The 16,785-nt window shown below is 35.2% G+C and overlaps 1 long non-coding RNA gene across 2 annotated transcripts in view; it reads right to left on the reverse strand.

Moving 5' to 3' along the window:
- Positions 1 to 12,803: 12,803 nt before the first annotated feature.
- Positions 12,804 to 16,785, reverse strand: part of LOC132112508 (uncharacterized) — a 186,367-nt gene continuing 182,385 nt past the window's right edge. For both annotated transcript variants that reach the window (XR_009424970.1, XR_009424969.1), the window contains one exon: positions 12,804 to 13,019. This is a non-coding gene — a long non-coding RNA (uncharacterized LOC132112508). The remainder of the gene's footprint in view (positions 13,020 to 16,785) is intronic.

Here is a 16,785-nt window from a genome sequence, read left to right on the forward strand (position 1 = left end):
TAAAATAACAATACAATACTAGTTGCTCAGATGACTCTTGAACTGCAAAAAGTACTCAAATAGCAATCAAATAAGTTAAAATGATTTTTAGGCTCAAAATAAAATGTAGTAGCATTAAACTGACTATACTGTATACAGGCATATATAATGATGAAAATGTATTTCAAAGTGCAGCTTGTAAAAGATATGAACCATAAACCATCTGTGACATATTTTCCTAGAAACAACCATCACTCATTTTGGCGTAAACCACTTTAAAATTCTGTGCTGTTGAGCCTGAAAAAAGAAAAAAAAAGAAAAAGAAAAACCTTTTAGGAGATTATATTTGACTGATATCGTTTTATGTGAAGTCATTATCACCCTCGTTACCACGCATTAGGTGTCTCTCTAAAGAGATTAAAATAAAGAGTATTAGGGTTTAAGCCTCACATGAAATGCAACAGTTGATAGATGGTAATCTGAGAGAATACATTCAAATCTGTTAGACCAAATCAAATCCAGAAGGCTAAGTTAAACTGGGCCTCTCATTCTCGTTCTGAAATTTGTCATTTGCATTTAGGACACGTTAGACGAATATTAAATGTCAAAAGGTCAGTCCACAGAATGATGTTATGATGACCCTATCTCCACAACTATTAACCCTCTCAGGCTCAAATTAAGTTTTAGTAACTTAGTAACTTTAGTAACCTTTAGTAAAGTTTTTAGTTCTCCAGATACATAAAACATGTATCTGGAGTAATAAGGTTTTTAGTTTTTAACTGTTGCAAATCAGCAACGCCTGCCTTGAGAGGGTTAATATTGCAGCTCATCTCTTATCTAGGAGAAAAATGCAGTAGAGTAGTACATTATGCAATGAAAATACATTTCTTTGTATATTAATATATTATATTATTTAATGTATATTGAAAATATACAGAAAATATATGAATACATGAAATAATACATAAGGAATTGCTGCATTTATATATAGAAAAAAGTGACAATATATAATGTATGTCATAATGTAAGTAATTGTATGTAGCATACATAATACATATATGTCTTTATAAATATATTTGAACACATATGAAATTTTAATATGAAATATGAACTAAATACATTAACTTATTAGCATACATTTACTAGTATTTTGGCTGTGCATTAGTACTTATAAAGTATATATTGATGCTTTATTCTGCATGACCATATTTTGTATGACGATTTCTTGGCCCCATACCTAAATTTAATAACTAATAAGCAGCAAATAGGAGTTTATTGAGGGAAAAACTCTCAGTTAATAGTGAATATATGTTCCCTAATCTAAAGTATTAACATAAAGTTTGATTATGTGTTCAGCATTTTGTATATCCATGCATTAATTCATGAAAGAGATATGTTTTTATTCAGTATTTTAATAAAGCTGTTTATATTAAAACACACACACACACATATATATGTGTGTGTATATATATGACCGCAGGGTTTCCTTTTAATGTTTCATGGTTCCGATTACAAGCACTTCAATTAGGAGAGTGAGTGGGATTGTTTCGTGTTAGCTAGCTAGCTTGCTCACTGAGTGAATCAATCAGTAGTCTTTAATGCTGTGTGAGAAATGCAGTATGCTAATTGTGGCATTAAAATGTTTAGTAGTGTTGACAAGAATTAACTGCATCTTATCAATAACGCCATTACATACGAATTCAAATACAGCTGGTGAGGGAATGACAGTAATATAATTTATAACCTTTATAACCTCTATTTTTATCATGTTCTAAACCCAGAAATGTGAAAAAGGATATTTTGATCCCCACTTGTGAAGTCTGAACCCACAACCTTTCAGTTACCAAGACAGATCTCTAAAAACTACACTACTTCAGGTTAAATAAGTAATAATTTTAAAAATAAATAATAGGGATTTCAATTTATCACATATATATATTGCATTGGTTATGATTAGAAATGTAAAAAAGGATAGGAATAAACATAAACAACAAAAAATAAAGTGGTAAAAATTTTCCAGACAACCCACTGGCCTAAAAACTATTAAACACACATCAGTGAAATAACCTTTTTGCGAATGGCTTAATGATATTGTGTCTAATTTGAAGCTAATTAAGTTTTAACAATGTGATTTACAGGCTTTCGTGCACTAGTTGTTTTCATCCTCTGCCATGCAACGCTGAGCAGATGAATATTCACAGAGCAGCCATTCCACGGCTCGCTCCTTCAGCGGTGGCAAAACTGTTCATTGATTTCTAAGAGCCACAGTAAATGACCTGTAGCCCATCTCTGGAATTGCACCGATTGTAAATTGAGGGCCATAAAGAAGGTGTCGCTTGTTTTCCATGGAATGTGGAATGGTAGAACACTGAATTTATCTATGATGAGGGTCATTCTGGAACTCTGTAATTAGGGAGGTAAATTTCAGGTTGAGCTAACAGAGTTAATTGTACCGGCTATCCAACATGTACTTTATGCTGTTGAAAAGAAGATTTCCTCACATTTTAGATATTAATCTTCTTGTTCTTTCTTGTTTTACTTTGTATTGTACATTTAAAAGCTTTTGGGTGCTATGCTGCCACACTGGTAAGAAGATCCGCCAAAAACCACAAGATCAGCATCAAACTCTGTTCAGACTGGTTTCTTAGCAAGATTATAGTAACATTAGTATACTTTTTCTCTAATAATACAGTACAAATATGAGCCCACACGACATGTGTAAAAGTATACTTCATTTGTACATTTAATTAATTATAAATGTGACCCTGGGCCACAAAACCAATCATAAGGGTAAATTTTTTTGGTGGGTATAGGACAATATTTGGCCGAGATACAACTATTAGAAAATCTGCAATCTGAGGGTGCAAAAAAATCTAAATACTGAGAAAAAACTAATTTTTAGCAATTCATATTGCCAATCAAAAAAATTGAAAAAATTTATGGTAGGAAATTGACAAAATATCTTCATGGAACATCCTAATGATTTTTGGCATTAAAGAAAAATCGATATTTTTGACCCATACATTGTTTTTGTTTTTTTTGTCTATTGCTAGAAATATACCCCAAATATACTGGTTTTGTGGTCCAAGGTCTCAAGTGAGGTCATTTAATATAATTTGTATTTTATTCTAAATAAAGTGTTGCCAGCTGTACAAAAAAAAAAAAAAAAAAAAAATTATATATATATATATATATAAGTTAATGTATATATATATATATATATATATATATATATATTTTTTTTTAGTGCTGTCAATCGATTAAAAACTTTAACTAGATCAATCACAATTTTTTTCTGTGATTAATCGCAATTAATCGCAATAAAAAAAGAAATGTTTTGTACGTTTTTAATATATTTTTTAATGTAATAATTTCACAGTTAAATTTAAATACTTGTTTAAATGACATCTTTTTATGAATGAAGGCCAGTATTACTGATATTAATACAGCTACAGAATTTTTTTTTTTTTTTTTTTTTTTTTTTTACATTTATTATTAGGCTTCAAAAATATAACAGTTTTTAATTTAAGTAAACTTAAAACAATGCTAACATAAACCCATAATAAATGTCATGTTTACTCCTGCCCTTCCTGTCTTAACAGTTAGGAAATATACAGAAATGTAATAAAGTTATCAAAGTTATATGCAGTCTGCACTGCATAAACTATAAATTAAATAGTTAATCCTTATTAAAGCTACAAAAGTTATTTAGTCAAGAGCAGCGAGTCATTTTCTCTGTTCCCTTTGTTCTTTAACTTTACTGACAGGAAGCTTTATTGGCTGCTGACACAGACACGCGGATCTCACCGTTTATATACTGTCTATGGATCTCGCCTCATTCTCTCACAACTCTTTTTGTTCATTTTAGACTTTATATAAATCATTTAAGATTGCTCTTATGAGGATAATCGACTAAACTGGCACTTTGGGATGTTTATTGTTAGTTCAAGCGCTTAAGAGAACTGGATTCTGGCACCCTGTCTATGCATTGTGTGTGTGTGTGTGTGTGTGTGTGTGTACGTGTACGTGTGTATGTGTCACATAAGGGCATTCACAGACAGCGCATTCTCTTTTGTCTTGCCGCGCTTGAAATGTTTAAAAGCATTTAAATGAATAAGAGCGTGATCATATAATGTAAAGCTAGCCAACGGATGGCAGAAAATACGGATGCTGTGTTAATTGCGTTAAATATTTTGACACGTTAAACCAGACAAGAATTAATCGCATGCGTTAATGCGTTAACGTTGACAGCACATATATATATATATATATATATAGGTGGGTCTCAAACATCTGTATGCCAAAGTGAGGTTCCCAGTGTCAACTCAACTGCATCCTCAAGATGCACAGCTCATGAGTCACTGCTGAGCATTTCAGAACAAATACACATGATCTGCAATTTCTTACCGAGGCACCCGGCTACAGACAGAGTAAGCTTTCCCACAAAACACTCAACTAAGACAACAAGGCTTATGGGACTTAATAGATCCTGGACCAACACTTGAAATACTTTCTTCCAGACACCCTGAGCCAGATTATAGGAAGTACATTTGTCATTTTAAAATCAAAGAATTTAAAATCAAATTTATGTCAGATGTGGATTAATGTGGATAAGAAAAACCAGGATCATCTTTCTATAAATAAATCAGATGTCACTGAAGATCAGGTGTGGTGCTGATGTGGTGTTTAAGGATGCAAATCTGTTTAACTAACAATTATTGCTACATGTGTGACTGCATCATATAATAATTATTAATTAATAATATTAATAATGTTCATCGTCTAGCTGACTACATCTTGTATTAATTTTTTCTAAAAAATCCTGTCAAACGTGCACAAACTGACAGTCACCACCATAAGCTACTACTAAATATTGTAGAAACATAATTTTCTGTAAAGTTGCTTTGTAACGATTTGTATTGTAAAAAGCGCTATACAAATACATTTGAATTTAATTTAATTGAATTGTTTACCTCTGCTAGTCAGTTATAAACAAGATTCACTGATGCCAAAGAGTAAAAAATGTCAGAATTTTACTGGATTATAAAACAATATATATATATATATATATATATATATATATATATATATAAAAGCTAGAACTTTTATAAATGATACTATTTGAGATATCTGGGCAATTCTTTTATATCAACTGGTAATTTTAAGTGGATGAAAAAGTCAATTGACCTTAGGTTTACACAGGTGTCCTAGCCTAGAGTAACTACAGGTGCACATTTTAAAGTTTAATTGACTATGAACATGTTGCTCTAACATTTGGCAACCAGAGAGTTTTCATATGCTTCTTTTTGTCAAATTTTCTGCATGAAAAAAAAGCCTGCCTGTACTTTATTTCTTTCAAATCGGGATGAAATTATTTTATTTTATTTTTTGGCCTTGTAGTGTTCATGAATAAAAGTGGTAATACTTTCTAAAAGTGCTATTAAAATAATTTATAGAAGTGCATGACCATATATTAACTCAGTGAATAATAACATTGCAACACCCACACGTGAAAATCCAATCATCAAATAGTACCAAGTCCCTGCACATTTCTTTTTTCTTTTTTGATAATCCATTATAAAGCGGAAGAAGATGGATGGATAATCCATTATACTCAGATACTGTATACCTCACAATATAGAAGAAATATCTGTTTCTACATCCTTTTCATCATGACTTTGGCCTAAATGCCAGCATATTTTGTTCTAAAACATTCCAACATTCTTGACTAGATTATTTTAGCACCAGGAATGTGACCAGAAAGATTCAAAGAAAAAATAAAACTAATTTCATTTCGCAGGAAGCTCCTCTGAAGCGGACTTTCACTCACATACTGCAAATACAATTGACACAGAGAGTTTGAAGCAACCTGCCTCTTTTGTTACATCAAACAGAGAAACTTTTTCTTTGAGTTGAGTTATTTATTACTCGTATGCCTGTATGGAACCCTCGTGCCTCTCGTTCAGTGTAAAATCCATCATTCTACACGGAGAGAGTAATTGGATTTCAGATCTGATTAGCTGTTCACAATAGATCTCCATACCTATGCCAGCAGCAGAAAATGTATTGAGCTTGCAAAGGCACAGCAGAATGGAAAGGCTCCTTCCCTGACAGGCACTGACATACAGTCAATTACTTTATGAGAAATGCTTGAGGTGGCACTTCCTGTAGGAAGAGTGACTGGAGGGTTAATTCTCAGAGGATCTGGCGATCCTCGCTTCTAAAAGGTGACGGCCGTAATAGCAGAGGAAAGGAAGAGGACCTTTTTTCAGCTTGCCAGGTTCAAAAAATCACAGCATTTTTCATCATTCCCACATGCTTGGGCTTGGCGTGCCTGGGAGATGTTGTCCGCTTTAATGTATCTGTGTGTCTGTGGCTGTCACGTCGCTCGGAGCCATGGGAGTGTGTGTTTGCGGACGCTCTCAGCAGAGTTATTTTCACACTCTGCTGGAGTGGCAGTTTGACAATGATGACACAACAGCCATCAATCCAATCCTCTTCTTTTTTAAGCACCAATCTGCCCCTACCGCTCTCACAGACGCAACTCGAGCTCTCTGGCCGAACTTCACAACCTTTCCCCAGTGTTACAAAACGAGGTACAGGAAGTCCAGAGCAAGAGTCAGAGCTTCGCATTAATAGGATTACCAAATTTGTATTGCCGTAAATCCCTTATCTCGGCTACCCACATGTGATTGCTTTTTTATGCGCCTGTTTACACCCTGACGGTCACAAGCTGCATTATTCTAATTCACATCATTACCTGCTAATCTCTGCTCCCCCCCCCCTGTTGGCACTGGAACAACAGACCCTGCCAATGTGCAAGAGCCCATTAAACGCACCTCTAGGGTTTACACAATAGCTGCAGGTTACAGACAGTAAAAAAGGGCTGTATATCTTTCTCTCAACTCTGATGTACTCATGTTGGACTATTTTTTTCATATATTTAGCTTGCATTCATTAAAAGGGAGTTATTGTGGGTGAAAATTGTATAAAAAATAGTAAATAATGTAGGAAATTAGGAAATTCATGAATGAATGAATGAAAGATAATCCAGTGAATGAAAATAATGTAAAATTCAGTAAATTTTTCCTTTGGACTGTGAAGGTTTCATGAGATGGGTTCAATAAAGACAGGAAAGATTATAATCTTTGCTGTTATCTTAATCAATATTACCTAAATGTTGTTATCTTAAGCAAACTCTGTTTGTCTATACCTTTCATTTTAATAAAGAGGAAATTTTATGACCAAATAAAGCAGAAAACCTACAAATTCCAAAGAGTTGGCTTTTTTTTTTGCCACTGTATAATAAGAAGCAGATCTATTCCTTGCAAAAATCTTGAGAAATATGATATTAGAAGCAAAATATACCATTATTGGATTCTCCATATAAACAAAAAGCTATAACTGTTGGTTGTGATTTCTAATCATTCTAGTTGGCACAATGTGTTTCATGTATGAAAATGTACAAATTAAATCCTAAAAATTCATACAAATTATCCACTAATTCCACCAAAACGTAGAAAGTTTTAAATTGCCATGAGAGTGTGTTGACAAAATTTAACTTCAAGAATATGTCAATTGAAAGTTTAATTAGTTGTTTAATTATTATAATAAAACCAATTAGTTTTAATAATAAGATGGTAGCCCTTTAATTCCTTATCATTAATCAATGCATTCGGTATCATAAAGTAATAGGTATCAGGAAAGTTACAGCATTTGTTAATCGATATTTTCATTTTAATTTTTCATTTACAAATTCACTTAACAAAGATTGGTATAGGAAGATTTCACATTAACCAAGATGAATAAATGCTGTAAAAGTATCATTCATTGTTATTTTCATGTTAATGTATGGAACACTGTTTTAGTGTTACTGGAAAGGATTTAAATGTTTATCGGTTGTTTATCAAGTTGTATCAAAAGTATTGCATTTGAAGTTGCAAAACATTCCAGTGTGCCAAAACTGTTAAAAATAAACTAAAATCATAATTTGTGCCTGTAGTAAGCCGTGAAATCTGTTTAATGAATATTCATTAGTGCTACAGTGAGTTATGAAGACCGAGTCCAGTAAAGGCGCAGCAGCTTCTGCCCACCTGCTTCTCTGCAACCTGGTTTACAAAATTCATTATGACATGAGATTCAAATAAATTTACTTTTCCTTAATGTGTTGGGAACATGCAGCAGCTGTATTATTTGATGGCCTGGTTAAAAACAATACAACATAATCCAATCTAGCAGTGGCTGGTGGGGAGCTCATAAGAGGTCTCAGATGTGCTCAGAGGCAGAGTTGTAAATCTCTCCAGGCTGAGCCAATGACCTCTGGTTTCATCAGGGCTAAAGCAGAGGTGTAATCCTCGGCCCGCAGAGACGGCCCCTGCATTGTTGTTTAATTAATATGTGTGAATGGTGAGCAGGTACGGAAGCTGTGGGGCGGCAGATAAGGACGGAGAAACTGAGTCCCGTGAGGAGCACCAACAATAGAGCCATGTTTACCTACAATCACTGCAGGCTCACGGCATACAGTCACAGCACAGGTGCCACGCGCCCGAAAAGGTCCAGTGCTGATGAATTAAAAGAGAGAGATATGAGAGGGAGAGTGGGAGGGAAAACAAAGAGAGCGGTTTGAAGGAGGCAATCCTCAGAAAACAGCAGTGATATCAGGAGAGTACAGTAATATTTGTCAAACCCTCAGCCAGAGTCAAAGGAAGCAAATAGGCTTAGTGCAACACTTCTCCACATGCAAGTAAAATATTACAACTCAGTCTCTGCAGTTGTGATGGATGTTATTAAAACTAATAAATAGTTAACTTTTAAATGAAAAATTACCCCACTAAGACAATTCATGAAGAATATTTATCTTTAAGGGGGCCTATTAACAAAAATATATCCATCAAATAATTAATTTATGTAATTCTTTGGAAATTAGAAATTATCACTACAGTGCTTAAGAACAGAGATGCCCAAACCAGGGTCAACAGTTCAAACTTGGCCATAATGACTTTTGGTTTAGGGTATAAAAAAATTACGAATAAATCCTGTCTAAGAAATAATTAAAATAAAAATAAAAATATAAAGTATATACATACATACATACATACATACAGAATCAGAATCAGAATCAGAAAGAGCTTTATTGCCAAGTATGCTTGCGCATACAAGGAATTTGTTTTAGTGACATAAGCATCCAGTAAACAGAGACAACAACACACAGACAAAAAAAAAAAAAATTCCAGGAGAATTACAAATTGGCAAATAAATAAGTGTATAAACAATTGTGCTATAAATGATAATGGAATAGGATTGAGTGAGATGCAGGAATGTTCTAGGATGGAGGGGTAACAAATAAATATAAGGATATTGCACATTTTTGCATAAGCATAAGTTTAAGTGGGAGACATTTAACTGTTCATGAGGTAGATTGCCTGGGGGAAGAAACTATTCTTGTGCCTTGCTGTTATTGTATTTGCGGCTCTGAGGCGCCGGCCAGATGGCAAAAGTTCAAAGATGGGGTGACTTGGATGTGAGGGATCCAGAGTGATTTTCTGAGTCCTTTTCCTCTCTCTGGATGTGTACAGTTCTTGGAGGGTGGGCAGGGGAGCACCAATAATCCTTTCAGCAGTCCGAAGAGTTCTCTGTAGTCTTCTGATATCTGATTTTGTAGCTGAACCAAACCAGACAGTAATTGAAGTACACAGAACTGACTCAATGACGGCTGAGTAGAACTGTTTCAGCAGCTCCTGTGGCAGGTTTAACTTCCTCAGCTGGCGAAGGAAGTACAACCTTTGTTGGGCTTTTTTCACAATGGAGCCAATGTGATTGTCCCACTTCAGGTCCTGAGAGATGGTGGTTCCCAGGAATCTGAATGACTCCACTGCAGCCACAGTGCTGTTCATGATGGTGAGTGGGGAAAGTGCAGGGGGGTTTCTCCTAAAGTCCACAGTCATCTCCACTGTTTTGAGCGTGTTCAGCTCCAGGTTGTTAAGACTGCACCAGACAGCCAGCTGCTCAACCTCCTGTCTGTAAGCAGACTCGTCACCGTCCTGGATGAGGCCGATGACTGTAGTGTCGTCTGCAAACTTCAGGAGCTTGACAGAGGGGTCTTTAGAGGTGCAGTCGTTGGTGTACAGGGAGAAGAGCAGAGGGGAGAGAACACATCCCTGAGGGGCACCAGTGTTGGTGGAGTAGCTGTTTGACATGAATTTCCCCAGTCTCACTAACTGTTGCCTATCTGTCAGAAAGCTGGTGATCCACTGACAGATAGAGCTAGGAACAGAGAGCTGGGTCAGTTTGGTCTGGAGGGTTGTTGGGATGATGGTGTTGAAAGCCGAACTAAAGTCCACAAACAGGATCCTCACATAAGTCCCTGTTTTGTCCAGATGTTGCAGGATGAAGTGCAATGCCATGTTGATTGCATCATCCACGGACCTGTTTGCTCGGTACGCAAACTGCAGGGGGTCCAGTAAGGGTCCAGTGATGTCCTTCAGATAAGCCAGAACCAGTTTTTCAAACGACTTCATGACGACAGACGTTAGAGCCACAGGTCTGTAGTCGTTAAGTCCTGTTATCTTGGGTTTCTTTGGAATGGGGATTATGGTGGAGCGTTTGAAGCAGGAAGGCACTTCACACAACTCCAGAGATCTGTTGAAGATCTGTGAAAAGATGGGGGCCAGCTGGTCAGCACAGATTTTCAGACAGGCTGGTGTAACGCCATCTGGGCCTGGTGCTTTTCTTCTTTTGTTTTTCTTGAAGACCTGGCGCACATCATCTTCACAGATTTGAAGAGCAGGAGGTATGGAGAGGGGGATTGCAGGAGGTGTTAATGGTTGTGTAGGGAGATGGTCAGAGTGGGTGTTGGGGGTTTCAAATCTACAATAAAACTCATTCAGGTCGTTGGCAAGTCGTTGATTAGCCTCAGTGCAAGGGGATGGTGTCTTGAAGTTTGTGATGGCTCTCAGTCCTCTCCAAACTGAAGTAGAGTCGTTGGAAGTAAACTGGTCTTCCAACTTTTTAGCGTAGGTCTTTTTAGCCGCTCTAATCTCTTTGTTCAGTGTGTTCCTGGCCTGATTGTACAAGACCCTGTCCCCATTTCTGTAGGCATCCTCTTTGGCCTGACGAAGGTGTCTGAGTTTTACTGTAAACCATGGCTTATCATTGTTGAATGTTAAATAAGTCCTGGTAGGAATGCATATATCCTCACAGAAACTAATATAGGTTGTTACAGTCTCTGTGAGTTCGTCCAGATCGGTGGTAGCAGCTTCAAAAACGCTCCAGTCTGTGATGTCAAAACAAGATTGTAAATCCTGCTCTGTTTCGCTGGTCCATCTCTTCACAGTCCTTACTACAGGTTTAGCAGATTTAAGTTTCTGCTTGTAGGATGGTATAAGATGAACCAGACAGTGATCAGAACGTCCCAAAGCTGCTCGTGGAACAGAGTGATATGCATCCTTTATTGTGGTGTAACAGTGATCCAGTATATTACTGTCTCTGGTGGGACAGGTAACATGCTGTCTGTATTTTGGCAGTTCACGGGAGAGATTGGCTTTATTAAAGTCCCCAAGAATGATTAAAACAGAGTCCGGGTGTTGTTGTTCTGTGTCTGTGATCTGCTCAGCGAGTTTCTGTAAAGCTGAGCTCACATGCGCTTGAGGTGGAATGTAAACACTAACCAGAATGAACGAGTGAAACTCCCGCGGCGAATAGAACGGCTTGCAGTTGATAACCTGCGTTTCTAGATCAGGACAGCACATCTTCTTTAACACAGTTACATCTGTGTTAAAGATGTAGCACCTGTGTAGCCAGATGCATACATCTGTGTAGCACAGATGTATGCATCTGTGCTACATACATACATACATACATACATATATATATATATATATATATATATATATATATATATATATATACATACATACACACACACACACACACACGCACGCACGCACGCACGCACGCACAAACACACACACACACACACACATACATATATATATATATATATATATATATATATATATATATATATATATACTGCCATTCAAAAGTTTTGGATCAGTAGGATTTTTTATCTTTTTAAAAAAGTCTCTTCTGCTTTCTGATTTATTATCAATGTTGAAAACAGTTGGTCTGCTTCACTTTCTTTCTTTTTCTTTTTTTTAATGAATAAAAAGTTAAGAAAAAAACAGCATTTATTCAAAGGTATAAGTAAAGGCTTATAAAGGTATAATTATGTAAAGGCATTGAAGCATATATTCTTTTATAATTTCAAAATGTTTTTGTTATTTTTATAAACAAAACTATTAAAAACAAAAATGTAAAAGTTCATTTGACAAAAAAAAAAAAAAAAAAAATATATATATATATATATATATATATATATATATATATATATATTTATTGGCTTGTTTGTTTGTTTAATAAAAAGATAATTTGATATATTTTTAAATAATATAGTTGGATAATGCAACATTTACGTCTGGTCAATCAATCAATCAAATAAACAATCAATCAAATTGGGCTCTGCTTGTTTAAATCTAAACCTAAAATTAAATAGAAGCATAGAATATATGATCAAATGAAAGGAAAGAAAAAACTGAGTTCCCTAAAGATGAAAGGTTTATCATTGATAATGTGGTTTAAGATGCACTATAGGTGTTTTTTTAAGGAAATCTTATTGAACAAGTACATTAAATAAAATAGGCCCACAACTTAAAAAAAAAAAATAATAAAACACGTTTGTATAGCTTGCAGTTTTATATTTCAAACCACAGATGGCCACAGAGAGACCAAAGTTACATATAAAATAGTAAAGGATCGAGTTTTTATTTTTATTTTTTTAATTTTTTTTGGAACAATGTACAAAAGTTGTGCAAATGCAGTTCAAACGCATGCAATGATATTAAAACCTCCACGTGCTTTTGCCTTGTTTGGCCGTGTTGTATAACTCCGAAGCCCTCAGAATGGAGGAAACCAGCAGCAGTGGCATATCAGGTCACTGATCTCAGAACTCCTCAGCCAGCCATTGAGCACTAATTTGATTTCTAAAATTAATAAACATGTTGAAGGGTACATTTAATGTCAATTATAAGCAAATTAAGAAGTGCAGACTGGCATAGATGCAGGCTCGAGTCGAGGACAGAATGCCAGCGTCGGGCAGGGCGTCGTGTAATTTGTACCTTCAGTAATGACTTGGAAACCTACATGATAATAAGTGTTGCAGAGAATTTGATGAGCAAAGCTACAAGCCTCATTGTTTTTTCCTGTCAAAGTGTCTCCTGAATATAGTGGCAGGTGCCACAGGTTATGAGCTATGATTACCGGCATGTTGTCTGGTACTAGAGCCAACTGGCTGAACATTTTTGCAGTTTTTCCCATAGACAGACAGGAATTTTGTCATTAGCCATGTATCCTTTGACACATTTCACGCTATATTGTAAGATTCTGCATAAAAATTGCTGAATGAAACTACTAAGCTACAATAAAAACATTTAAACACTTTCACACAGACTATGGAAAAACATTTATTTGATAACTGAACATGTTAATTACTAAATAAATCTGTAAATATGCATCAAAAAAGTGATGTGACTAAATGATATGCATCGGAATAATAGCTACCAGTACTTATGTCCAAAAATGTGTGTGTGTATGTGTGTGTGTGTCTATATATACAGCGTATATAATAGCAAAAGAACTATAAAAACTATAAAAAATACACTTATAATATAAATATATGTATACAGTATGAAGGTAACTAAAATATATATTGTAAAAAAATTATTTTAGCTTTCAGTATTTTTTAGATGCATATAGTACATTTCAGTTTACACTGTAAAAAAAGTATATATAGTCATTCCAGTTGTGTGTATAATAATTTGTGAATTGTACCAGCAAAAGTAAATCCTACACATTTTTTAATACATCTAAACTTACAAATTTGTATGCATAAACATATAGACATCTACAAATACCTACAAATGAGATCAGGTTAATTAATTATGTCCTTGGTTACAGAGTGCTGATTTTGCATTAATGTAGATATTGCTTCATTATGCATAGACATGATCTGAATAAGAGGTCTAGTTTGATATACAGGAGTCAAGATCACTGGCCATTTAAATTCAGACCTAAAAAGAGACAAAATAGATGCATTAAACTCAACAACAAGCAGCTTGAGATGTCACTACACACAACAGTCAGCAACAACGTCAGCGTTTTAAACAGTTCAGTTATTTCACATATTTCTTATTCCATAAAACAGATTTGTGCTGCTTCTTCCAGTACGAAAAAGAGAATATCTTAAATGCAAGCATGTTAAAACAGCAAACGCTGAGATGCCATTAAATATTTATCAAGAAAAACCAGAGAGGGTGACTGTTAAAATCCTGTGGATTTTGGTCTGGATGTCAGAAAAGCACTGCACAACGTTCTAGATGTTATAAAAAAATACTTTCTATTTAACATTTTCCTTTATTCACAGAGAAGAGGCCATTAGAACAGAATGCATTCTGGGTACTTTTATCATTATTTCATATGAAGTGCCGCTTTTCATCTGTGGCTCCATCTATCACTGTGTTAAGAAGGAAGAGGAGGTTTCTTAGCATTGATCAAAATAGACTGCTTAAGAGGGTTCTGTAGAGTTCAGACTCTATTTGAATGTAATCTACGGAAACATGAGAGACGAGTTACTACCTACAGTCACAACAATCATTTGTCACAGATTTCCACCCAAACATCTTGGTTTGAACTGAATCTAGCACTCCACCAATGTCCACAACTCTTAGTTTGGACATATGTAAGGAGAGATACAGTAGTTGTTGTAACAGTTTCAGGATATGTTAACATATTTCTTCTAAACGTACAAGATCCATGTAACTGTCACACAAACATTTTGACACCACTTTGTCTCGCTCTACAGATGAAGCCACACCCTCACATGCATTCACACACACACACTTTCATTTGTGTAGTAAGTGACAAGACACACTCAAAGCACTTCTCTTTCTTTGCATTTAATCAGCAAACAAGAACTAGATTAGCCATCTCTGGGTTGGTTACCCTCTCCATGAGACATTCTGCCTGCAGAAACCTGTAAAAATCTCTGCGCTGCCTTACTAAGCAGGTTTTCCACCTCTTGCTCGCTCTCTCCGTTCGTCTTCCTGTTTAATGGGCTCCATTACTCCCCTGAGGCTCAATTTCACCCTTTGAGACTTCATCGGGTTCTTTGATTAGAGAAGGGATGGTAAGACCTTCACTGAGACCATTAAATTTGACACAGTTTGGATCCCTCTCGAGTCTGAGTGAATCAGGGTGTGATGGGCGTTCTCAGGGCGCAACCTGCTGGTCCTGAACTTTCTTTTCTACTAAATAATAGAAGAAGAAAACCATCATCTAGCGAGCACAAGGATAAAGTGGCATTTCTTGTGAACATTTCCAAACCATTACAGCACTTCGAACTTTATGAAAATCTCAATGAGCAAAACCTTTAAAAGAAAATAGTACATTATTATTATTATTATTATTTACATATTTTATATTGTGATAAAAAAAATGAAATAACATATCCACACAGTTTTAAATTTTACATAAATTTGAGCTTTATAAAACGTTTCATGTTCAAATCTGATATCCATGTTGCAGTCAAGTGATAAACAAAATAAGTAAATTAACAAGTCTATTATTATTATTATTATTATTATAGCACTGTTTTAAATGGTGCATATTTTAATGATTTTTAAAAATTATCATCAAAAATGTAAAATATTACACAAAAAATAAGCTTATGAAATGGCTGAAATCTGACGTCTGAGTCATTTAATAATAATAATAGTAATGTCACGAATCCACCAAGAAAAGCGATGAAGATGAAGATAGTATTTAATAATAAACCACATGAATACATGAAAGAGAATGACTCCAGGTAATGTTAACAAGTCTGTCGGACTCTAAACAAAAATCGACAGTAAACTGAACAGAAAGGAGACTCTAAATAGAGCAGCTGACGAGGGGCAATCAAGTGATGGGAGTTAACTAATAATGACTAACGAACAAATGAACTAAAGAGCTTAAACAGAACAGGAACAAACCATATAAAGAAAAACAGGAACATGCAGACGTAACAGAAGAAGACAGCACTAAAGTTCATAACCCTAACAAAGAATAATAATAGTGTATATTGTAATGAAAACTATGTTTATTGATTAGTTATTACACAACACATTTTATTAATTTCTTAATTAATTTACAGCAGATTTTTGCCATATATCTTAAAAAAAATGTTGTCTTAATTTAGTTTTGGACACTTCTAGTTTAAGCTTTGCTCAGATTTGGTTCTGTCCAAATACAAACAACTTTGTTATTCTATTACTGATACAGATACATAATGGTAATGCCAAATATATGTAGTATGACGTGAATCCATGTAAAACCACCTACCATTTGGTTACCACCACTGATTTTAGTCAACAAATGAAGTTCCCAACACAGGTTCAGGAGGAGCCTATATTCATCCAGTCCTGCCAATAATCGTTATGATCATATATACTATAAGCTGCAGTCATTGCTCTGTTCCAGTGACAATTCTTCCAGCATCCCTCCACCTCTCTCTGTCTGTTCTCCTCTAGTTCTTCCTCTTTTTCCTCCACACAGTATCATTATAGAAGTGGTTCTTACTCAGAGCTCAAAACCGAGCCTCAGGTTTTGAGCCTCCTTCAGGGCTGAATGAGCAGACGAACTTGTGAAAAGCAGATAAACATTTAATGTTGGATTTGTTTTGCTTTTAAATAATAGAATACAAGCAGCTCTGAA

Source organism: Carassius carassius, chromosome 32 (genome assembly GCF_963082965.1).
Source record: "Carassius carassius chromosome 32, fCarCar2.1, whole genome shotgun sequence".
NCBI lineage: Eukaryota > Metazoa > Chordata > Actinopteri > Cypriniformes > Cyprinidae > Carassius > Carassius carassius.